This window comes from Ranitomeya imitator, chromosome 5 (genome assembly GCF_032444005.1).
Source record: "Ranitomeya imitator isolate aRanImi1 chromosome 5, aRanImi1.pri, whole genome shotgun sequence".
In the NCBI taxonomy this organism is placed as follows: domain Eukaryota; kingdom Metazoa; phylum Chordata; class Amphibia; order Anura; family Dendrobatidae; genus Ranitomeya; species Ranitomeya imitator.
Genome location: NC_091286.1, coordinates 620,647,078 through 620,672,940, shown reverse-complemented (window position 1 = coordinate 620,672,940; position 25,863 = coordinate 620,647,078).

Below are 25,863 nucleotides of genomic sequence, written 5' to 3'. Positions count from 1 at the left end.
CAGTCCTATCCTTGAAGGTACTAGGAAAGGCACTGCACTTTGTGTCCAGGAATTTAGTTCCATTTTTCCAACGAAGTTGTCAATATAAAGTCTAAAGAAAGTTCAAAAAGAGCAAAAAGCAAAGTTCAAAAAGCAGTCTTTCCGGAGCTTTGATTTAGTGCCTCCGGGCTGATAACAAGTTCAAGAATATGCAAGAAGTTCATACAGCCAAGTCTCTGTAGGTACTGGGCTTAAACGTTGCAGAATGATAACAATGACTATAGTTTTATAATTGGTAATCTGCATACCTGGCCGGTAATTGACCCTGGGTACTACGCTGTGATCTACGTAATAGCGGTATCTCTTCATGTGGTGTACTACTGTCTACTGCGGATGTAGTATCTGCCCGCTCTGCTAAAGATAATTCCATGACTATGGAGTTGGCAAGTCCACCGTGAATGGGATTACTCTGATCAGGAATCTGTTCTTCCTGGCCTGGAACCTCCTGTAGTACGGAGTCAGCCTCTTCCTGTCTTGGGACTTCTGGTATTGGGTTCGGTGTTGGGTAAAAGGCCACCATGGGAACCACTACTGCACCATGGTATGTTAGTAGGGTTTTGGGAAAGTCTCCTATACAGGTGTGATACATTTCCTCTTCTTTTTCCTTTACTGGTTGAACCTGTATGGGTTGAATAACTTCTGATTCTGGCTGGACAACTTCTGGCTCTTTCAATGCTTCTGGACACAATTTAAGATTGTCTCTTGACACTAATACAGATGTTAAGCCTCCGTTTTTGCTAATGAGACACATTTTAGGATTATCCATTCTTGTTGGTAAAACCGTGTAGGGTACGGCTTCCCACTGATTGTCTAGTTTATTGGTTCGACGGTTTCTCTTGAGCACTTGATCACCCGGTCTTAATGGGGTTGCTAGAGCATTCTGGTTGAAAGTTCGCTCTTGTCTTTCTCTAGTTTGCTGAAGGCTTCTTTCCACACTCTCTTGCACTTGGCGATACTGCTTTTGCCGTATGATATCCCAATTGGAGTCTTGAACTTCTGCGTCTGGTTTCAGAATTCCCATTTCTAGATCGATTGGTAATTGGCCGGGTCTTGCACGCATAAGGTAAGCTGGGGTGCAGTTGGTGGAGCTCACCGGGACATGATTATACAGATCCACCAAGTCAGGCAATTTCTCTGGCCATTGATTCCTTTCTGTCTCAGGTAAAGTCTTTAGTAGGTCTATTACAATATGGTTCATCTTCTCGCATAAGCCGTTTGTTTGTGGATGATAGGCCGTCGTCCGGATCTTTTTGCAACCATACATATTACAGAATTCTCTGAAGATCTCTGATTCAAAGGCTGTACCTTGGTCGGTGAGAACCTGTTCCGGATATCCATGGTGTCTACAAAAGTACGTTTGGAACACTTTGGCTGCTGTTTTTGCTGTCAGATCTTTTACGGGTACTACTACCAAGAAGCGTGAATAATGGTCCACGATGGTCAAGGCATAGACATAGCCGGACCGGCTTGGTATTAACTTCACGTGGTCTATGGCTACAAGTTCAAGTGGTTGTTTGGTGATTATGGGCTGCAGTGGTGCTCTTTGGTTCTTTTGATCGTTTCTTCTGAGGTTGCACGGGCCACAATTTCTGCACCACTGTTCGATTGATTTTCTCATCTCGACCCAATAAAATCTTTCTCTTAGAAGTACTTCTAACTTTTTCCAACCGAAGTGACCAGCACCGTTATGGTTAGCTTCGAGGACCATCTTCACATCTTGTTTAGGCACGATAATCTGCCAAACCAATTCATGTGTTTTCGGATTGGTGTACCTTCTACAGAGCTTCCCTTGATACAGGAACATTTTGCCTCTCTCTTTCCAGAGTTGATGCGTCTCTTCTGGGGCATCCTCATCGGGATATGCACTTTGCTCAGTTAACAGTTCCTTCACCAACTTCACAGCCGGATTGCTGTCTTGGGTGTCAGCCCATCTATGGTGTGCTAACGGATTAAAATTCACCTCTTGTTGTTTCTGATAGGTACTTGACTGATGATGTTTTGCCTTGGGATGATGGAAGGCTGGTAGTTCAATTTCTTCAAGCTCCCCCGTTTCTTCTTCTACATCTCTCAAGTGTGGCATCCGGGATAGGGCATCACAATTTCCATTCTTGCGACCTGCTCGATACTTGATCTTGAAGTTGTAATTAGATAACCGGGCTATCCATCGCTGTTCTAACGCACCTAATTTGGCTGTGTCCAGGTGGGTCAACGGATTGTTGTCAGTATAGACAATAAATTCTGCAGCGGCCAGATAGTGTTTGAAACGTTCAGTCACAGCCCAAACTACTGCCAGTAGTTCCAATTTGAAGGAGCTATAATTTTCTGGATTTCTTTCAGTAGGCCGGAGCTTTCTACTTGCAAAGGCGATGACTTTCTCCCGACCTCCTTGCTTTTGTGACAGCACCGCTCCTAGTCCCACATTACTGGCATTGGTGTAGAGGATGAAAGGCTGATGGTAATCTGGGTATGCCAGAACCTCCTCTCCGGTTAGTGCCTTCTTTAGTTGTTCAAAGGAGTCTTCCCTTTCGTCGTTCCACTGGAAAGGAGGGTTTCGGTTCGAAGGTTTCTTAGTCTGCCCTACCAAGGCGTCTTGCAAGGGTGCTGCCAACTTGGTAAATCCTTTTATAAATCTGCGATAGTAACCCACCAATCCCAGGAATTGCCTCACTTCTTTTGCGCTGGTAGGTCTCGGCCAATCTCTTATGGCGGTTATTTTCTCGGGATCCGGTGCTCCTCCCTCCGAACTCACGATGTGTCCCAGGTACTGTACCTTTGGCTTGAGAAGGTGACATTTGGATGGCTTGATTTTCATGCCATACCTGGATAAGGCTTCGAACACTTCTGCCAGGTCTTTTAAGTGTTGTTCGTAAGTCTTTGAGTAGACGATCACATCATCTAGGTACAGGAGGACGGTCTCGAAGTTCTTGTGTCCGAGGCAGCATTCCATCAGCCGCTGGAAGGTACCGGATGCATTGCAGAGTCCGAACGGCATGCGATTAAATTCACTTAGACCCATTGGTGTGGTGAATGCCGTCTTCTCCTTATCTCTCTCAGCCACAGGGACTTGCCAATACCCGCTTGTTAAGTCTAAGGTGGAAAAATAATTAGCAGATTTCAAAGCAGTCAAGGACTCTTCTATCCTAGGCAAGGGGTAGGCGTCTTTATGGGTGATGTTATTAATCTGCCGGTAGTCTACGCACATTCTCATGGTTCCGTCTTTTTTTTTGACAATCACCAGAGGGGCCGCCCAGGGGCTACAGCTGTCTCTTATTACCCCGGCCTGTTTCATCTCCCTCAGCATATCTTTTGCACATTGATAGTGAGCGGGCGGTATGGGTCTATATCTTTCTTTTATTGGGGGATGGTCACCGGTGGGGATTGTGTGTTCTACCCCTTCTATCCGTCCGAAGTCCAATGGGTGTTTACTGAAGACTTGTTCATATTCCATCACTAGCCTATGCACCCCTTGTTTTTGATGGGTAGGTGTTGAATTTATGCCCACGTGTAGCTGTTGGCACCAATACTCCAATTCTCCATCTGAGCCGTTGCCTTCCACCTGACAGGTTGGTTCTAAGGGCTCAATGGTTGTGATGGCATTGTTGTCAACAGTATATAGCTTTGCCACTGTAGCATACCTTGGCAAAGTGACCTCTTCCTCTCCACAGTTCAAAAGTCGTACCGGCACCCGTCCTCGGTGTACCTCAACTACCCCTCGTGCTGTGAGTATAGTGGGCCTGCTGTCGGTGTACACTGGTTCTATTAAGGCTTGATAATCTCATCCCTTAGTACCAATGGCTGCTCTACACCATACCAGCATTTCTGTTTTTGGTGGGATTACAATAGACGTTTAATCACTTACCCTCACACTGCCGATTTCTCCACCTGCAACTTCTACCTGTTGCCTTAACATCAATACTTTTATTTCCCTCCGGAGAACTCTCTGCTGGCAGGATTGGGCAGTTTCAGCAATTTGCTGTAGGACAGAAATGACTTCGGAAAAGCAGTACTCTAACACATTCATTCCTATCAATACAGTTGGTTCACAGTTCCGTCGGTCAACATCAACAACAATTATACCCTGTTTCTTCAATTCTACTTTACCAATCTTTATGGTCATCTCCCTGAATCCTAGTTTCGGTACTAACTTACCATTACTGGCCCATATACCTAGTTCAACATCAGAGGGCCCTTTATCAATATCTGCATCAGCCCAGTACCTCTTATAAAGGATATACGGTATAGATGAAATCTGGGAACCTGTGTCCAGCAAAGCGTTGAGGGGCATTCCGTCCAGCACGATAGGGATGATGGGTCGTCCTCCGATGTACCTGTCGTGCCAGGGTGTTGGGCCTTGAAAGTTCATTCCTGCGAAGCGGCCCGCATTCCCAGGGGATTCCCATTTAAATCACAATCTCGTGCAAAGTGGCCTGGCTGCTGGCAACGGCGGCAAATGGGCTGTCCATCCGGTTGGTAGCGGTCGCGGGGTCGTCCTCTCCATGTCGGGTATCTCCGGGGTCTCATCCATGGAACATCTTCTCTACGGTTTGACAACTCCATCTTGGGTCCTCTCATCTCCTGCATGGTTTTAGCCATTGAAGCAACAACATCAGCTAAAGAGTCAAGCTTTTGTTGAAGAGCCTCATTAGTACTGGGCCCCAGGGGCTTAGCAATGGCCCCGGACATAGCTGATGTCACTGGCACTCCCTGTTGTTGAGGAGCCTCTGCCATGGGTTGCGCAGGCTCCTGATCCCGAGGTGCCTCTGCCACCTGGAGACGTATAGCGCTCTCCTTTAATTGGGCAAATGTCAATTCAGGGTTCTTAAAAACAAGCATGCTCACATGCCCCCGGTGGGAAGGGGTGTAGAGTCCCTCAATAAATTGATCTCTTAGCAGTTTATCCGCTCCGGTGTTAAAAATGGGTTCAGCCAGTGTAAGTGATTTAAGGGCTTCCTGCAGGTTTAAGGCAAAGTCTCTCACGCCCTCATTAACTTTTTGTTTGCAATTAAAGAATCGTACTTTAGATTTGCTGCTGGCAGTGGTTTCAAATGTAGCTTTTAATCCAGCAAATATGCGTTCAACAGTGCCTTTTAGAATAGCTGCTGCCCATGCTGTGACTTCTCGCTTAGCATGGCCACTTAACTGCATCATCAGGAGACTAACACGCTGAACTTCACCCACGGGGAACATGTTAAAATGGGCCAGCATCTTTTCTCAGAAATCGTCAAGGGTATTAGGCTCACCTTCATACATTGGAAGCCACGGGCCACCCGGGGTATATGGTATCAGCACCGGCATGATGGGTGCCACTCCTTGCACCGCTGCGCTACCGGACTCTCTATCGACACTCTGTCTTTCAGCTGCATTAGCGTCGCCGGGTGCTGCGGCGTCTCCGTGCTGCGACATACTGTGCCCCCTTAGTTAATCCGGACCCTTCCGGTCCTCCGCTTCTGTCGGGATAGTGTAGATTCATTCCGCTGTGCAGCAGGATTGGTTTTCCCCTTGCTCTGACGTCAGAGCGCTCAGCTAGGTGCCGCCCACAATGACACGCCCCCTGCTGCTCCCGCCCACCGTGCGCTCTGTAATGGCGGATTCTGAAGTTTTTGAGTTAGACTGGGGCTCAGGTAATGGCGTAGCTCAATTAACAGTCTCGTGCCTAACGGTTATGAGGTGATTACCTCAGGGGATGGCGGCCATCTTTACTCCATTATAACCAATGGGGAAAAGTCACTTTCAATAGTTTTCAATGGGAAATAGAATTTTCTTTAATAAAGTCAATTTTCAAGATTTTTCATCCAAGTTTTCACAGTTTTGGGGCTCCAATCACGGCACACAATACCCGGTATACGGGCTGGCTGAATCCTGTTCGTGACGCCAATTGTGACGCCCAGGAGACCGGGATACCCAGCACCGGACCAATGGGGTCTGTCTCTTGAGGGGGATGTCACGGGTGGCTTGACCCGGTGCTGTGGCCTCAGGCAATGCACAGTGTAAGGGGTATCGTGAGGGAACAGGCACTTACTTGATCAGCAGCAGGTTCTCCCAGCGGTGATGATCCCGATCCTGGATATTGGCTATTGTCCAAATGAAAGACTGAGGCACTGAAACGTTTAACCAATTTACTTCATCATAAAAGGATTTACAACTTGTCCAGTCACCGGAGTCTGTATGGGAACTCTGAGTTACTTTGACCCTGCCGGGGTCTTCGCCTCTTATTGTACGCAATTTCTGTGTGGCCCTGCTGCTGTATGTGAACTGGCTGCCGGCCCAATCTGTCCCCTCCGGGTCCTGGTTCGACGGGCAACCCGAGTCTTTTTATCGGCTTACCCCCTCCGGGAGTACCGCTGAACTCTGTGTCTTTATCTTTCACAATTGGTGCAGAATCCAACCAGAGGAGCAGCACTTTTAGACCTAATACTATCTAATAGACCTGACAGAATAACAAATCTGCAGGTGGTTGGGCATTTAGGAAATAGCGACCACAATATTGTACAGTTTCACCTGTCTTTCACTAGGGGGACTTGTCAGGAAGTCACAAAAACACTGAACTTTAGGAAGGCAAAGTTTGAACAGCTTAGAGATGCCCTTAATCTGGTAGACTGGGACAATATCCTCAGAAATGAGAATACAGATAATAAATGGGAAATGTTTAAGAACATCCTAAATAGGCAGTGTAAGCGGTTTATACCTTGTGGGAATAAAAGGACTAGAAATAGGAAAAACCCAATGTGGCTAAACAAAGAAGTAAGACAGGCAATTAACAGTAAAAAGAAAGCATTTGCACTACTAAAGCAGGATGGCACCATTGAAGCTCTAAAAAACTATAGGGAGAAAAATACTTTATCTAAAAAACTAATTAAAGCTGCCAAAAAGGAAACAGAGAAGCACATTGCTAAGGAGAGTAAAACTAATCCCAAACTGTTCTTCAACTATATCAATAGTAAAAGAATAAAAACTGAAAATGTAGGCCCCTTAAAAAATAGTGAGGAAAGAATGGTTGTAGATGACGAGGAAAAAGCTAACATATTAAACACCTTCTTCTCCACGGTATTCACGGTGGAAAATGAAATGCTAGGTGAAATCCCAAGAAACAATGAAAACCCTATATTAAGAGTCACCAATCTAACCCAAGAAGAGGTGCGAAACCGGCTAAATAAGATTAAAATAGATAAATCTCCGGGTCCGGATGGCATACACCCACGAGTACTAAGAGAACTAAGTAATGTAATAGATAAACCATTATTTCTTATTTTTAGTGACTCTATAGCGACAGGGTCTGTTCCGCAGGACTGGCGCATAGCAAATGTGGTGCCAATATTCAAAAAGGGCTCTAAAAGTGAACCTGGAAATTATAGGCCAGTAAGTCTAACCTCTATTGTTGGTAAAATATTTGAAGGGTTTCTGAGGGATGTTATTCTGGATTATCTCAATGAGAATAACTGTTTAACTCCATATCAGCATGGGTTTATGAGAAATCGCTCCTGTCAAACCAATCTAATCAGTTTTTATGAAGAGGTAAGCTATAGACTGGACCACGGTGAGTCATTGGACGTGGTATATCTCGATTTTTCCAAAGCGTTTGATACCGTGCCGCACAAGAGGTTGGTACACAAAATGAGAATGCTTGGTCTGGGGGAAAATGTGTGTAAATGGGTTAGTAACTGGCTTAGTGATAGAAAGCAGAGGGTGGTTATAAATGGTATAGTCTCTAACTGGGTCGCTGTGACCAGTGGGGTACCGCAGGGGTCAGTATTGGGACCTGTTCTCTTCAACATATTCATTAATGATCTGGTAGAAGGTTTACACAGTAAAATATCGATATTTGCAGATGATACAAAACTATGTAAAGCAGTTAATACAAGAGAAGATAGTATTCTGCTACAGATGGATCTGGATAAGTTGGAAACTTGGGCTGAAAGGTGGCAGATGAGGTTTAACAATGATAAATGTAAGGTTATACACATGGGAAGAGGGAATCAATATCACCATTACACACTGAACGGGAAACCACTGGGTAAATCTGACAGGGAGAAGGACTTGGGGATCCTAGTTAATGATAAACTTACCTGGAGCAGCCAGTGCCAGGCAGCAGCTGCCAAGGCAAACAGGATCATGGGGTGCATTAAAAGAGGTCTGGATACACATGATGAGAGCATTATACTGCCTCTGTACAAATCCCTAGTTAGACCGCACATGGAGTACTGTGTCCAGTTTTGGGCACCGGTGCTCAGGAAGGATATAATGGAACTAGAGAGAGTACAAAGGAGGGCAACAAAATTAATAAAGGGGATGGGAGAACTACAATACCCAGATAGATTAGCGAAATTAGGATTATTTAGTCTAGAAAAAAGACGACTGAGGGGCGATCTAATAACCATGTATAAGTATATAAGGGGACAATACAAATATCTCGCTGAGGATCTGTTTATACCAAGGAAGGTGACGGGCACAAGGGGGCATTCTTTGCGTCTGGAGGAGAGAAGGTTTTTCCACCAACATAGAAGAGGATTCTTTACTGTTAGGGCAGTGAGAATCTGGAATTGCTTGCCTGAGGAGGTGGTGATAGCGAACTCAGTCGAGGGGTTCAAGAGAGGCCTGGATGTCTTCCTGGAGCAGAACAATATTGTATCATACAATTATTAGGTTCTGTAGAAGGACGTAGATCTGGGGATTTATTATGATGGAATATAGGCTGAACTGGATGGACAAATGTCTTTTTTCGGCCTTACTAACTATGTTACTATGTTACTATGTTGCTGCGTCCGGCCCTAGTGAAGCTGATATCACCTCACGTTTTTCCGGTTGCTGTATTATATATAATGAATACAGCCACGGATCCGGTATCCGTCTTTGCGCCTGTTCTGGGTAGTGATTAATGCTACCCGGTTCTCACAATGTCCTTTTGCTCTGTCCCTCTTCTCCTCAGGCCGGTGATTTAGGCCTGGAAACAGTCACAGGACTGTTAGAAATTCAGCTGTATGACCTCTCACTTTCTACTCCTTAGCCCAACTGCCATTTCTTCTCTCAGACCAGAATGGATCAAGGGGAGTCTCTGGAGCTCCCCCTTCTGGCCGGAGGTGGTAGTGCAGTCTTGCTATTTTAGTATTTGTATTTACTGTCAGTAACTATTTTTGTGGCAAATACCCCTAGGAGTGCCACATTAACATGCTTTAGGGTTAGGCCCCTCTATGTCTGCTACTGTCAAAGATAACTTGAAGGTGAAGCCCTATTCTGTCCCTTGACAAGGTGTATCGTATACAGAGAATAGAAACAGGGAAATAGATAGCTGAGGGGCTACATTAACAAAAATCAAAAACTTATCCCCCTAGGATTCCATATACAGAAGCATTGTGTTGATGCAGGGTATAATGAGGCATGTGCACTGGGTGCTTGAGGAGGATGCCAAAAAGCCACTCTTCCTTAGCTAGGGAGTTCAGATTCGGGGCTTGGGTAGGAAAATGAATTTCTGCAACATTCTACAACTGTACTGTGGATACATAACAGTGTCAACCAGTTACATTCTAAATCAGAGGTGCACTGAAGTGGTGGCTAACAAGAATGTCAGCATGCCAATGCCAGTGTGTGGTACTAGACAGTAAACCAATAAAGGAACTCATAAAACTTGGATGAAAGTTGGCCAAACCCGTAGATTTTGTCTGATCCGGCTAAACATCTCAGCTATATGAGGGCCTCTTAACTCTTCTCCACAGATATTGTTGTAAATGATTAAGCAGTTAAAATTTAATTTCCAATAATTTTTATTGAATTTTAACATACATATTAAGGGAAGGAGAAGAAAAAGAAGAGAGGGGAGAGAGGGGAAACAAGGGTGTCAGGGTAGGATAAGGGAACATAACAACAGAGAGGACTAAAAAGTCCTAGGAGGTTCTATATAACATATAAATATTAACAATCAATTTTAATACATTTGAGTTTGAATTGAGCTAGCACACACCATTCCATTAATTCACTGATTCCAGATAAATTTCCAACCATTTCGCCAATTTCTTAACATATTTATCAAAATAGTCATGAACAATTGCAAACCTATGCTCATAAGATCTATGCAAATTAATTTTGTCAATAATATCAGAAAAAGTGGGTGGACTTGGAAGTCTATTGCAGTTTTGATGACCAAAAAAATATGGATTGTAATAGGTCTCAATGAAGGGTTTACGGTGTCCATCCCCAATTATTATTATTATTATTTATTGTTATAGTGACATTTATTCCATGGCGCTTTACATGTAAGGAGGGGTATACATAATAAAAACAAGTACAATAATCTTAAACAATACAAGTCACAACTGGTACAGGAGGAGAGAGGACCCTGCCCGCGAAGGCTCACAATCTACAAGGGATGGGTGAGCATACAGTAGGCGAGGGTAGAGCTGGTCATGCAGCAGTTTGGTCGAACGGTGGTTACTGCAGGCTATAGGCTTGCCGGAAGAGGTAAGAGGTAAGTTTTCAGGTTCTATTTGAAGGTTTCGATGGTAGGTGAGAGTCTGATATGTTGGGGTAGAGGGTCCCAGAGTAGGGGTGATGTGCGAGAGAAATCTTGTATACGATTGTGGGAAGAGGAGATAAGAGGGGAGTAGAGAAAGAGGTCTTGTGAGGATTGGAGGTTACGTGTAGGTAAGTACCGGGAGACGAGGTCACAGATGTATGGAGGAGACAGGTTGTGGATGGCTTTGTACATCATGGTTAGGGTTTTGTACTGGAGTCTCTGGGCAATGGGGAGCCAGTGAAGGGATTGACAGAGGGGAGAGGCCGGGGAATAGCGGGGGACAGGTGGATTAGTCGGGCAGCAGAGTTTAGAATAGATTGGAGGGGTGCGAGAGTGTTAGAGGGGAGGCCACAGAGCAGGAGGTTGCAGTAGTCAAGGCGAGAGATGATGAGGGCATGGACTAGGGTTTTTGCAGATTCTTGGTTGAGGAATGAACGGATTTGTGAAATATTTTTGAGTTAAAGTCGACAGGAAGTGGAAAGGGCTTGGATATGTGGTTTGAAGGAGAGATCACCATCAAGGATTACCTCGAGGCAGTGGGACTGGGGAGAGTCATCCACAATGATAAAAGAGCCATTTATGGAGTAATTGTGACTTTACCATCATGAATTCTATTTATCAGTTTAAAGGCCTGAGCCCATAGGGATTTGATTTTGGGGTATTGCCAAAACATATGTAAAAGGCTCCCGTAGCGACCAAGACCTCTCCAGCACTGGGGTAAATTGTCTGGATTAATGTGTGACAGACGAGCTGGAGTGTAATACCATCTTGTTAGAATCTTAAAATAAGATTCCTGTAACATCAAGGAAATATTTGATTTATATGAACAAAAGATAGCATTTTCCCGTTGTTCAAGGAGATGAGTGATGTTTAATTCTTTGTCCCACGTAACCATATAGGAAGATTTAGTCATTTCTGTGTCCTCATTGAACCACTTATATATGCTTTGATTCCCCCGGAAGATCTTATGCTTAATGTTGCTTAGCAAGTTAGTGGTTGCTTCCGAGAGTAATGGTTTGCTGAGTAAAAAATTCTGAATCTGGTCCTTGAGAATTAAGGAGTGTGTAAATGCTGATGAAGAGAGATTAAAATCTTTCCTTAAGTTACTAAAAGTGGCAAATTTGTCCCCGTCGTGTAAATCTTTAATCCTTTTAATATTATGATCCGACCAGAGAGGATTGGATGTAATGTTTTGGACTGTCATAGCTAGGGATATTAGGGAATTTAGTAGCAATTTTGTTTTATTTGTTACCTTTTTTATTTTTGGAAAGTTTCTTCCATGCATATAAAGTGGCCGCAAAAATGGGGTGGTTGTGGGTGCTGAGGCTTTTGTTGATTAGGTGTTTCAAGAGCAGCTCCCTCGGAGGTCTATAGTTGTTTAATTTGTATTCCAAATCAAGCCATGGCGGTGTTTCATCATTGGAAACCCAGTAAATGCTTTGTCTTATAAGATTTGTCAAATAAATGACGGATATATTAGGTAGATTCATTTCCCCGAAGGCCTTGCTCCTATATAGAGTTTTAGTGGGAGTCCTTGCTTTTTTCTTATTCCATATATACAAATTGATTGTTATCTGGATACTGGTATTATATGAAGTAGAGATTTTAAGGGGAAGAGTCCTAAAAATATACAAATTTTGTGGGAGGATAAAAGTTTTAATCACTACAGTCCTTCCCCACCAACACAGAACCCGGCTTTCAAAATATGAAAGGTCACTGGATATAGTGTCGGATAATAACTTCAGATTGGTAGACATCAATGAATTGATGTTCCTAGAGATCGTGACACCCAGATATTCAATCTCGTTGTCTGTCCAACATAGCTCTGAGATGCTACAAATTTCTTTAATTTGGGAATCATTCAAGTGGAAATGTAATAATTTCGATTTTCTCTCTGATTTTAAAATAGGAGACTTCCGAGAAAAGCTTAAGAGTGGTTTGTAATTCATTAAGAGAATCCTGGGGATTAGTTAAAGTTAAAATCATGTCGTCGTCAGCGAAGAGGCTGATTTTGAATTCGTGGGATGGAGTTTCGATTCCTTTTATAGCTTTGTTCTGCCTGATGAGTTGTGCCAGGGGTTCAATTGCTAAAATGAAAAGAAGGGGTCAGAAGGGGCATCCCTATCTGGTCCCGTTAGAGATTTGAAATAAATTTGAGGAATAATTATTCAAATAAATTCTAGCTTTTGGTTTAGTATAGAGGGCCATGATGGTTGAAATGACATTTTCTGAAAAACTATATTTACTAAGAGAAGATTTACTAAGAGAAGATAGTCTCAAATTAAACGATCAAAAAAATTCTCGGCATCTAAAGAAATAATAACTGTTGGGGTTTTTGAAGATTGGGGTAGTTTAATGGTATTAATTATTCTTTTAGTCCCATCCATTGCTTGACGTCCTTTGACGAATCTGATTTGGTCTCTATCTATTAGGCTTGGTAGAAGATCCTTCAATCTTTTTGATAATATTTTTGAATAAATTTTCAGGTCAGAATTAATAAGTGAGATAGGTTTATAATTAGTAACTTTCGTTGGGTCTGATTTTGGTTTGGGGATTAAGATGATTGTGGTTTCCAGCATTTCTTTGGGAAATGAACCAGAAGTAGATGCTCTGTTAAATATTTGGGAAAGTTGGGGGGATAGAATTTTATTAAAGGGACACTGTCACCTGAATTTGGAGGGAACAATCTTCAGCCATGGAGGCGGGGTTTTTGGGTTTTTGATTCACCCTTTCCTTACCCCGCTGGCTGCATGCTGGCTGCAATATTGGATTAAAGTTCATTCTCTGTCCTCCATAGTACACGCCTGCGCAAGGCAAGATTGCAAGTATTCGTTTCCATATCCATTAGGGCCAGGTGAATTAAATAATTTTAACTGCTGGATGGTATCCTCGATCTCTTTAGGGGTAAAAGGGGATGTTAAGGTCTCTAGATTGTCTGAAGTTAATTTGGGTAGATCAATAGTTGACAGGAAATTCTCAATGTCAGATTTCTTAGGCTGGCGAAGAGTAGAAGTTTTAAGTTATATAATTCATAGTAGAATTCCGCTAATGTATTCGCTATATCCGGTGGGTTGGATAATAAGGCTCCTTTAGGGGACATGATTTTATTAATTCTATTAGCTTGCCTTATATTTTTAATTCGGCTCATCATGTAACGTGTTGATTTGTTCAGTGAAGTATATTGCTTGAACTTTGAATTTTTAATGACCAAATTAAACAGTTAAAATTTCAACAGTCTTTTGTTGTCAGGAGAGATAAGCTGCTGCCAGAGTTGTTTGGCGGCAGCCTTCTCCACTTTTAAAAACACAAAATTGGCCAGGAAATCACTCATGAATGGGAAAGTCAGGAGAGATAGCTAATATTTGAGTCTTATTTTTGTCTAGTTTTTGGTCTTTTCAACTTATTTGTAATTTACTCGAAATTTTTCTTTTAATTTGGGTCTTTGTTAAAGACTATTTTGTTCACCTGTTTTTGTTTCTATTTTTTTTAATGCTTTTCTTGTTTGCAGTTATTTTTTAGCTATTTATTAATTCTTAATACCTTTAGTCAATTCTCTAAGCATAACAGATTTTTTTTATTAAACAAAAGTGCAAAAAATAATCCCATGTAATTATTTGACATCCCTATAATCATTGCTGCTGGCACAGTGAAGGTATTACAGTAATGGTATAACTAGTGTTGAGCGATACCTTCCGATATTTGAAAGTATCGGTATCGGATGGTATCGGCTGATACCGGCAAAATATCGGATCTCGCCGATACTGATACCAATACAAGTCAATGGGACACAAATATCGGAATGTATCCTCGATGGTTCCCAGGGTCTGAAGGAGAGGCTGTCACCGCTGCGAGCGTCCGCCTCCGTTCCTGAGAATTGCAGAGAGTGAAGGACCTTCGATGACGTCGCGGTCAGGTGACCGATCACCTGACCACTTACGTGACCGCTCACCTGACCGCAACGTCATCGAAGGTCCTTCACTCACTACATTCTCAGGAAAGGAGGCGGACGCTTGCAGCGGTGACAGCCAGGGTTCTTCAGAGGGGTGAGTATAGCTATATTTTTTATTTTTATTCTTTATTTTTTACATTAATATGGATCCCAGGGCCTGAAGGAGAGTTTCCTCTCCTCCAGACCCTTGGAACCATATGCACCGCACACTCCGATACCGATTTCCGATATCACAAAAATATCGGAACTCGGTATCGGAATTCTGATACAGCAAGCATCAGCCGATACCCGATACTTGCAGTATCGGAATGCTCAACACTAGTTATAACCAGTTAATTCTTTATTAGTGTCGTTGAGCCATTACTCTCCAGAATTTTGGCAGGCTCACAAGAGTTAATGACACTTCCCTTCACCCTTACCGAAACCGACCTACTGATCAATACCTTTCCATCTCGCTGCCAGGCCTTCCTTGTACAATGTCATTTGTAACTGCTGTTGTATCCAGTAGAGCCTGTCAATACATAGAACCACAAGTCTTTGGAATGATTTTTCAGTAAACAGTGGAAACTTCGCCCCCGGCATACAAATCAATATCCCTTTAGTTTCACAGAGGCAAATATTTGATAAATTAAGGTTGGTTGGCAAATGTATTCAGTCCTGACATTAAATCAATAATACTGTAAAAATCCAGAGTGGCAGGTAAATAAGAGGAGGCTCCACAGGTATACAAACTGTGAGACGCTCTTGAGATCATAATCTGTGCTCTGAAGCTACTGTTTTCCAAAGATCTTGGCCCAAGTCTCATCATTGTCAGCAATCATCTACCTTCCGCGAACAGTCAACCAATAGGGAGGGTTTTTTAAAGAGCGACTTTGGCCGTGCGGTCATGCGAAGCTTATATAGCTGCAGCATGTACATGAACTTCCAATAAAGGACCAATGGGAAGCTGCCACAGAAGTTTAGCACCTTCAAGACCTTCCTGGAGGACCAATGGGAACCGCTGCAGCATCTGAGCATGTGACCCTCGATCTCCAACGGGAGATCTCACCCTGGGCATGCTCAGAAGGGAAAAAGCAGAACTTAGTCCCAAAAGTGTCTGCTTGCCGCTGTCCAGCACTGGCTTCAATGGCAGAAGCTGGAAAAGCGGCAGTAACCCTAACCACAGAGTGAGACTGAGCAAGACGTTGGGACCGACGTCTCCGCTGAGCAGACTCCACTGCGGCTGGAGAAGAATGGGAGACCGCAGCAGAGATGGTTCGAGATTCCCCCTGTGCAGAGGCGGGAACTCGACACCTAACACATCACAACTCACAGCTTCGAGATAGAGGTAGGGAGGAAAATTCAAACGATACTGAATAAACTGCACAGATAGTGTGCGACAGCGCAGTAGTGAAAAACAGCTACCTACAGCCATATATCCTGAGGTTACTTTGTCAACATTAAGGATGTGTTTGCATTAAAGAGATTGAAAGAGGGTAGAAACTGTCCTAGGAGACCTCAGTGTTCCACTTGTCTTTCCATGGCAATTGGGGGGTTTGTAGAATTTGCGATTCATAGCGAATTAAGGACTGTGTGTTAACAATGTTAGGAACTAGTGAGCTGTGTGATGTACCATTTTCCTGTGGCTAGAGAGAAAGTAGCAGTAACTAGTCAGAATCGTAGCAGTTAATTCATATTTCCTGTTAAACTTTGATCTGCAACATTCAAGAAGTTGCACCAAGTAGAGACTGAAATCATTAAAGAAGTTGTCCACTTGAACAAATCCTTCTTATACCCCTCCCTTAGCCATGATAAAATAATAATATACTCCTGTGACGCCCCAGGGTCCTAGTTGTCACAGTGGCATTGCTTTCCTCATGGGGAGAGTGATGTCATGCTTGGAAGTGATGATGAGGGATCTCTTCTATCGGGTAAACACAATACACACAGCATGTTCACACTCCAGGTCAGAAGTGGGAGCTCTGAACCCAGATTAAGGGGAACTTCCCTATATTCTGGCTTGAAGGTAAAGGAAGGCAGTCTGTCAGAGGACAGAGGAGAGAGCAGTCAGACATTGAGTGTTGGAAGGACTGAAAGAGCCATGTAGCCAGAGTTGCTGCAGCTCCTGGAGAAAGAGAGAGAATACGGAAGGAAGAATATTGTTTAGTGAGTGTGCAGGTGAAGGAAGCACAGGAGAGTGATAACTGGGGAGAACAGCGGCGATTGAGCTATCTCCTTGCAGAGCACAGCTTACCGGTAGCCGGAACACCGAGGTTGTGAGGGACTCTAAGACTTACAGCAGAAACCGGCAAGACAACTGGATTACACATCACTAGTGTTGAGCGATACCTTCCGATATCGGAAAGTATCGGTATCGGTTTGGATCGGCCGATATTCAAAAAATATCGGATATCGCCGATACCGATACCCGATCCCAATGCAAGTCAATGGGACCAAAATATCGGAATTAAAATAAACCCTTTCTTTCCTTGTAGGTTCATTCTACCTGAAGGAAAACAACTAAGAATAATGTAGGATGTATGGGGGAGGTGGCGGAGACATTAAAGGCAATGAGGATTAGTCCAATCAAATAGAATAGCATGTTTTTTTTTTTTTTTTAAAGACGTTCGGATTGAAAAAGATATTGAGTATGTAAATTTTTTTTATTTTGTCAGATATTGATGTTTCACTATTCCACGCCCTTCCCCTTCTTTTTTTTCTTTTTTTTTTTTTCTTTTCCCACACTTTCATCTTCATCATCATCAGCATCCTTGACATCAACTTCTTCACCTTATTCATCTTCTTCTTCATCTTCTACCTATTTTTTTTTTTTATTACATTCTTCATATTCATTTTCTTCAACTATTATTATTCTTCCTATTCTACATATTCTTTTTATTCCACTGTTATTATTCTTCCTATTCTACTTCTTCATCATATTCTCATTTGTGACAGGCATTCCCGTAGTTGTTATCTATAAAAGTTGGAAGATTACACCTTCCGTTCTGCCAGTCACAAAAGTTACATTTGTCCGCGTTCAGTTTGGCCTGCAGCATCAGGCTTTATCCAGGGGCACCACGAGGAGGAACGGACTCACCCCCATACACTGCTTAGTCTTCTTCTGCATATAATTTAGATAATATCTTTTGCTCTGATATTAAGTCTTATGCTTAATGTTCTTCTGCTCTTTGTTCTGCAGCCTCTTGTTCTTCTGCTTCTCGGTCTTCCATGTTGTCGTCTCCAGGGTCTTCGTCTCCAGTGTCGTCATCTCCGCCGTCGTCGTCTCAGCCGTCGTCGTCTCCGCCGTCGTCGTCGTCGTCGTCATCGGGGTGGTCTTCCGGGTCGTCGTCATCGGGGTGGTCTTCCGGGTTGTCGACGTTAGGGTCTTCAACTTGGAAATGTAGCAGAAGGTACAAGAAGGCTGAGAAAATGCCAAGAACCAGCTGATGGAACTGGAACTCGGATGGCTACCCGAAGGTTCAAGAGCCTATGGAACTACCGAGGACCAGCTGACGTTACTGGAACCCGGTTACTAAGCAGGAGGTACCCGTGCTAAAAAGCACTACCAAGGACCGCCTGACGTTAGCGGAACTCGGATACCCAGAAGGAGGCACCTAAGCCAAAGGCTCTGCCCGGAACCAGATGACGTTACTGGAACCAGGATGGGGAGCAGAAGGTACAAGAGCAAAAGACACTGCCGAGAACCAGCTGACGGTACTGGAACCCGGATGGGTAGCCGAATGTCCAAGAGCCAATGGAACTACCAAGGACCAGCTGACGTTACTGGAACCCGGTTACTAAGCAGGAGGTACCCGTGCCTGAAAGCACTACCAAGGACCACCTGACATTGGTGGAACTTGGATACCCAGAAGGAGGCACCTAAGCCAAAGGCTCTGCCCGGAACCAGCTGACGGTACTGGAACCAGGATGGGGAGCAGAAGGTACAAGAGCAAAAGACACTGCCGAGAACCAGCTGACGGTGCTGGAACCAGGTGGTGGACCCGAAGGCCCACAGGAGAGGAGAGAACAGCTAGGCCGCGAGGCAGCCGCAGTTACCGAACCCCAACAGTCCTACAGGGGGAGCTGGGCCTACTGGCACTACAGAACCAGCCTTGACTACCAGTTCACGCAGCCCACATAGGAAGCTCCTAAACTGGAGGCACCCTGGAGTTGGCTAACTCGACCGCCCCACGACGGGGCAAGCATAGGCGTCTCAGTGAAGTTGACACAACCCGGAAACAGCTGACGGTGCTGAAACCAGGCTTGGCACGAGGGAGTACCTGTGACAAGAACACTGCCGAGAACCAGCTGGCGGTGCTGGAACCCGGATGCGTTGCCCCAGTGTGCAAGAGCCAATGGCACGACCGAGGACCAGCTGACGGTGCTGGAACCCGGTTACTAAGCTGTAGGTGCCCGCGCTTAAAAGCACTACCAAGGACCGCCTGGCGTTGGCGGAACTCGGATACCCAGGAGGAGGCACCTAAGCCAAAGGCTCGGCCCGGAACCAGCTGACGGTGCTGGAACCAGGTGGTGGACCCCAAGGCCCACAGGAGAGGAGAGAACAGCTAGGCCGCGAGGCAGCCGCAGTTACCGAACCCCAACAGTCCTACAGGGGGAGCTGGGCCTACTGGCACTACAGAACCAGCCTTGACTACCAGTTCACGCAGCCCACATAGGAAGCTCCTAAACTGGAGGCACCCTGGAGTTGGCTAACTCGACCGCCCCACGACGGGGCAAGCATAGGCGTCTCAGTGAAGTTGACACAACCCGGAAACAGCTGACGGTGCTGAAACCAGGCTTGGCACGAGGGAGTACCTGTGACAAGAACACTGCCGAGAACCAGCTGGCGGTGCTGGAACCCGGATGCGTTGCCCCAGTGTGCAAGAGCCAATGGCACGACCGAGGACCAGCTGACGGTGCTGGAACCCGGTTGCTAAGCTGTAGGTGCCCGCGCTTAAAAGCACTACCAAGGACCGCCTGGCGTTGGCGGAACTCGGATACCCAGGAGGAGGCACCTAAGCCAAAGGCTCGGCCCGGAACCAGCTGACGGTGCTGGAACCAGGTGGTGGACCCCAAGGCCCACAGGAGAGGAGAGAACAGCTAGGCCGCGAGGCAGCCGCAGTTACCGAACCCCAACAGTCCTACAGGGGGAGCTGGGCCTACTGGCACTACAGAACCAGCCTTGACTACCAGTTCACGCAGCCCACATAGGAAGCTCCTAAACTGGAGGCACCCTGGAGTTGGCTAACTCGACCGCCCCACGACGGGGCAAGCATAGGCGTCTCAGTGAAGTTGACACAACCCGGAAACAGCTGACGGTGCTGAAACCAGGCTTGGCACGAGGGAGTACCTGTGACAAGAACACTGCCGAGAACCAGCTGGCGGTGCTGGAACCCGGATGCGTTGCCCCAGTGTGCAAGAGCCAATGGCACGACCGAGGACCAGCTGACGGTGCTGGAACCCGGTTACTAAGCTGTAGGTGCCCGCGCTTAAAAGCACTACCAAGGACCGCCTGGCGTTGGCGGAACTCGGATACCCAGGAGGAGGCACCTAAGCCAAAGGCTCGGCCCGGAACCAGCTGACGGTGCTGGAACCAGGTGGTGGACCCCAAGGCCCACAGGAGAGGAGAGAACAGCTAGGCCGCGAGGCAGCCGCAGTTACCGAACCCCAACAGTCCTACAGGGGGAGCTGGGCCTACTGGCACTACAGAACCAGCCTTGACTACCAGTTCACGCAGCCCACATAGGAAGCTCCTAAACTGGAGGCACCCTGGAGTTGGCTAACTCGACCGCCCCACGACGGGGCAAGCATAGGCGTCTCAGTGAAGTTGACACAACCCGGAAACAGCTGACGGTGCTGAAACCAGGCTTGGCACGAGGGAGTACCTGTGACAAGAACACTGCCGAGAACCAGCTGGCGGTGCTGGAACCCGGATGCGTTGCCCCAGTGTGCAAGAGCCAATGGCACGACCGAGGACCAGCTGACGGTGCTGGAACCCGGTTACTAAGCTGTAGGTGCCCGCGCTTAAAAGCACTACCAAGGACCGCCTGGCGTTGGCGGAACTCGGATACCCAGGAGGAGGCACCTAAGCCAAAGGCTCGGCCCGGAACCAGCTGACGGTGCTGGAACCAGGTGGTGGACCCCAAGGCCCACAGGAGAGGAGAGAACAGCTAGGCCGCGAGGCAGCCGCAGTTACCGAACCCCAACAGTCCTACAGGGGGAGCTGGGCCTACTGGCACTACAGAACCAGCCTTGACTACCAGTTCACGCAGCCCACATAGGAAGCTCCTAAACTGGAGGCACCCTGGAGTTGGCTAACTCGACCGCCCCACGACGGGGCAAGCATAGGCGTCTCAGTGAAGTTGACACAACCCGGAAACAGCTGACGGTGCTGAAACCAGGCTTGGCACGAGGGAGTACCTGTGACAAGAACACTGCCGAGAACCAGCTGGCGGTGCTGGAACCCGGATGCGTTGCCTTGCCTATTAAAGATTGTCTTCCTAGAGCCCCAACTAGCGGTGTTGGAGCAAAGGGTAAGCAGGGGGAGATGAGTGTAGGCCGAAGCCTGCACTGGAGGCAGCTTTGTGTCTGCGTTGCGTTTGCAGGACACTTTGCCGGCTACACACTGGGGGAACAGCTGGCGTTGCTGAACCCCACTAACACAATGGCGTGTGTTTTTATCTGTGCAGCTAGCACTTGCGGGCAAAAACTAGCGATGTTAGAGCCCGTGTTGAAGCAGGAGGAGGAGGAGAGGAGCAGAGTGTAGGCCGAAGCCTAGTTGAACCAATTTCAAAGGAAACCTTTAACCCCCCCCTCAGGTGTTACAAAGTACAAGAGACACACCTTGTGCAGTATTAATGCTGCACAAGTGAAAGGTTGCTCTATTAATTTGTCTACTTGCACACGCTGAATGAAAGACATACACAATTTACCCCATTCTACAGTCAAACTGTAGTGGATGCGTGACTTGGTTTTTTGATGAGACGCAGCACAGGTGTCCAAAATAACGCCTTGGTGCTTGGCGCAGCTTCCTGAGCATTGTTATTTGCTGTACAGGAGTCTGCGCTCTTGTGTTATCCCTTGGCAATGCCCTGTTAGCGCTGCCCATCTTATGACCTCATTTCATGTTGGCCGGTGCGGTTAACGATGGCCATAAATCCCAGACCCACAGTGTCTTTTCATAAAGCCACACTGCGGTGCTGGGATTCGTGGCCTTGAGCAGTAAATATTTTGGCCGCTCACACACGTCCTTACACCTGCTTCAGACTGGGCGGCCTCTGCTGATCCCTTCTCGCATGCCGCGGCCATGAGGCTGCACAGTCTGAAGAAGGCGGAAGGAGATGAGTTAAGACAGGCGAAGATATGCACTGCTCGTGCCCATCAATCACACCCTCGCAGTCAAAATAATTAAGACAACGAGGAGCATTTTATTCAGGCAGGGCGGACGAACAGGCGCAAGTAGCCAACCAATGATGTCAGAAGACGGGAAGCGCTACCAAGGGGGGTGCTGCGTATCATTAGAAAGGAAAGTCACACCTCAGGGACAGTGGAATGGTCTCAAAGAGACACATTTTGTACGTGTTGAGTTCCACGTGGGCAAGGAGAAAACATCAGCCACCTTGTACAAATGCAGCAGTACTGCTGTACAAGGTGGCTGTTATACATAGAAACACCTGGGGGTGGGGGCCAGGCTCCCTTCAATTTCAGTTCATGTGCCTGCGTGGCGTTTGCAGGTCACGTTGCAAGCTGCACAGCAGGGGAACAGCTGGCGGTGCTGAACCCCACTAACACATTGGCTGGTGTTTTTCTCTGTGCAGCTAGCATGTCCGGGCAGAAACTGGCGTTGTTTGAGCCCAGGGTCAGCAGGAGGAGGAGAGGAGCAAAGTGTAGGCCGAAGCCTGCACTGGTGGCAGCTTCTGTTCTGTTGTGCCAGCGTGGCTTGTGCTGGACACGTTGCCGACTACACAGCAGGGGAACAGCTGGCGGTGCTGAACCCCACTAACACATTGGCTGGTGTTTTTCTCTGTGCAGCTAGCATTTCCGGGCAAAAACTAGCGGTGTTTGAGCCCAGGGTCAGCAGGAGGAGTAGAGGAGCAGAGTGTTGGCCAAAGCCTAGTTGAACCAATTTCAAAGGTTACCTTTAACCCCCCCCTCAGGTGTTGCAAGGTACAAGAGCCACACCTTGAACAGCATTATTGATGCACAAGTCAAAGGTTGCTCTATTTAATTTTGCTCCTTGCACACGCTGAATTAAACACGTACACTATTTAGCCCATTATACTGTCAAACAGTAGTGGAGGCGTGACTACTAGTCTTTTTAAGGAGACGCAGCACAGGTGTACAAATTTACACCTAGGTGCTGTGCGCAGATTCCTTACCGTTGTTATTTGCAGTACAGGAAACTGCGCTCTTGTGTTATCCCTTGGCAATACCCTGTTAGTGCAGGCCGTCTCATGACCTCATTTCATGTTGGCCGGTGCGGTTAACGATGGCCATAAATCCCAGATCCACAGTGGCTTTTCCTAAAGTCACACTGCGGTGCTGGGATTCGTGGCCTTGTGCAGTAAATATGTTCGCCGCTCACACATGTCCTTACACCTGCTTCAGACTGGGCGGCCTCAGCTGATCCCTTATCGCATGCCGCGGCCATGAGGCCGCACAGTCAGAAGAAGGCGGAAGGAGGGGAGTGAAAACAGGGGAACATATGCACTGCTCGTGCCCATCAATCACACCCTCGCAGTCAAAATATATGAGACAACGGGGGGCGTTGTGTCGGGCAGGGGGGACGCACAGGCACAGCCAGCCAACCAATGATGTCAGGAGACGGGCAGCGCTAACAATGGGGGTGCTGCGTGTCATTAAAAAGGAAAGTCACACCTCAGGGACATTGTAATGGTCTGTAATGAGACACATTTTGTACTTGTTGAGTTCCACGTGTGCAAGGAGAAAAAGTCAGCCACCTTGTACAAATGCAGCAGTACTGCTGTACAAGGTGGCTGTTATACATAGAAACACCTGGGGGGGTGGGGGGCAGGCTCCCTTCAATTTCAGTTCATGTGCCTGCGTGGCGTTTGCAGGTCACGTTGCAAGCTACACAGCAGGGGAACAGCTGGCGTTGCTGAACCCCACTGACACATTGACTGGTGTTTTTCTCTGTGCAGATTGCATGTCCGGGCAAAAACTAGCGGTGTTAGAGCCCAGGGTCAGCAGGAGGAGGAGGAGAGGAGCAAAGTGTAGGACGAAGCCTGCACTGGTGGCAGCTTTTGGTCGGTTGTTCCAGCGTGGCTTGTGCTGGACACGATGCCGGCTACACAGCGGGGGAACAGCTGGCGGTGCTGAACCCCACTAACACATTGGCTGGTGTTTTTCTCTGTGCAGCTAGCATGTCCGGGCAGAAACTGGCGTTGTTTGAGCCCAGGGTCAGCAGGAGGAGGAGAGGAGCAAAGTGTAGGCCGAAGCCTGCACTGGTGGCAGCTTTTGTTCTGTTGTGCCAGCGTGGCTTGTGCTGGACACGTTGCCGACTACACAGCAGGGGAACAGCTGGCGGTGCTGAACCCCACTAACACATTGGCTGGTGTTTTTCTCTGTGCAGCTAGCATTTCCGGGCAAAAACTAGCGGTGTTTGAGCCCAGGGTCAGCAGGAGGAGTAGAGGAGCAGAGTGTAGGCCGAAGCCTAGTTGAACCAATTTCAAAGGTTACCTTTAACCCCCCCCTCAGGTGTTGCAAGGTACAAGAGCCACACCTTGAACAGCATTAATGATGCACAAGTCAAAGGTTGCTCTATTTAATTTTGCTCCTTGCACACGCTGAATTAAACACGTACACTATTTAGCCCATTATACTGTCAAACAGTAGTGGAGGCGTGACTACTAGTCTTTTTAAGGAGACGCAGCACAGGTGTACAAATTTACACCTAGGTGCTGTGCGCAGATTCCTTACCGTTGTTATTTGCAGTACAGGAAACTGCGCTCTTGTGTTATCCCTTGGCAATACCCTGTTAGTGCAGGCCGTCTCATGACCTCATTTCATGTTGGCCGGTGCGGTTAACGATGGCCATAAATCCCAGACCCACAGTGGCTTTTCCTAAAGTCACACTGCGGTGCTGGGATTCGTGGCCTTGTGCAGTAAATATGTTCGCCGCTCACACATGTCCTTACACCTGCTTCAGACTGGGCGGCCTCAGCTGATCCCTTATCGCATGCCGCGGCCATGAGGCCGCACAGTCAGAAGAAGGCGGAAGGAGGGGAGTGAAAACAGGGGAACATATGCACTGCTCGTGCCCATCAATCACACCCTCGCAGTCAAAATATATGAGACAACGGGGGGCGTTGTGTCGGGCAGGGGGGACGCACAGGCACAGCCAGCCAACCAATGATGTCAGGAGACGGGCAGCGCTAACAATGGGGGTGCTGCGTGTCATTAAAAAGGAAAGTCACACCTCAGGGACATTGTAATGGTCTGTAATGAGACACATTTTGTACTTGTTGAGTTCCACGTGTGCAAGGAGAAAAAGTCAGCCACCTTGTACAAATGCAGCAGTACTGCTGTACAAGGTGGCTGTTATACATAGAAACACCTGGGGGGGTGGGGGGCAGGCTCCCTTCAATTTCAGTTCATGTGCCTGCGTGGCGTTTGCAGGTCACGTTGCAAGCTACACAGCAGGGGAACAGCTGGCGTTGCTGAACCCCACTGACACATTGACTGGTGTTTTTCTCTGTGCAGATTGCATGTCCGGGCAAAAACTAGCGGTGTTAGAGCCCAGGGTCAGCAGGAGGAGGAGGAGAGGAGCAAAGTGTAGGACGAAGCCTGCACTGGTGGCAGCTTTTGGTCGGTTGTGCCAGCGTGGCTTGTGCTGGACACGATGCCGGCTACACAGCGGGGGAACAGCTGGCGGTGCTGAACCCCACTAACACATTGGCTGGTGTTTTTCTCTGTGCAGCTAGCATGTCCGGGCAGAAACTGGCGTTGTTTGAGCCCAGGGTCAGCAGGAGGAGGAGAGGAGCAAAGTGTAGGCCGAAGCCTGCACTGGTGGCAGCTTTTGTTCTGTTGTGCCAGCGTGGCTTGTGCTGGACACGTTGCCGACTACACAGCAGGGGAACAGCTGGCGGTGCTGAACCCCACTAACACATTGGCTGGTGTTTTTCTCTGTGCAGCTAGCATTTCCGGGCAAAAACTAGCGGTGTTTGAGCCCAGGGTCAGCAGGAGGAGTAGAGGAGCAGAGTGTAGGCCGAAGCCTAGTTGAACCAATTTCAAAGGTTACCTTTAACCCCCCCCTCAGGTGTTGCAAGGTACAAGAGCCACACCTTGTGCAGCATTAATGCTGCACAAGTAAAAGGTTGCTCTATTTGTTTTGCTCCTTGCACACGCTGACTAAAACACGTACACTATTTAG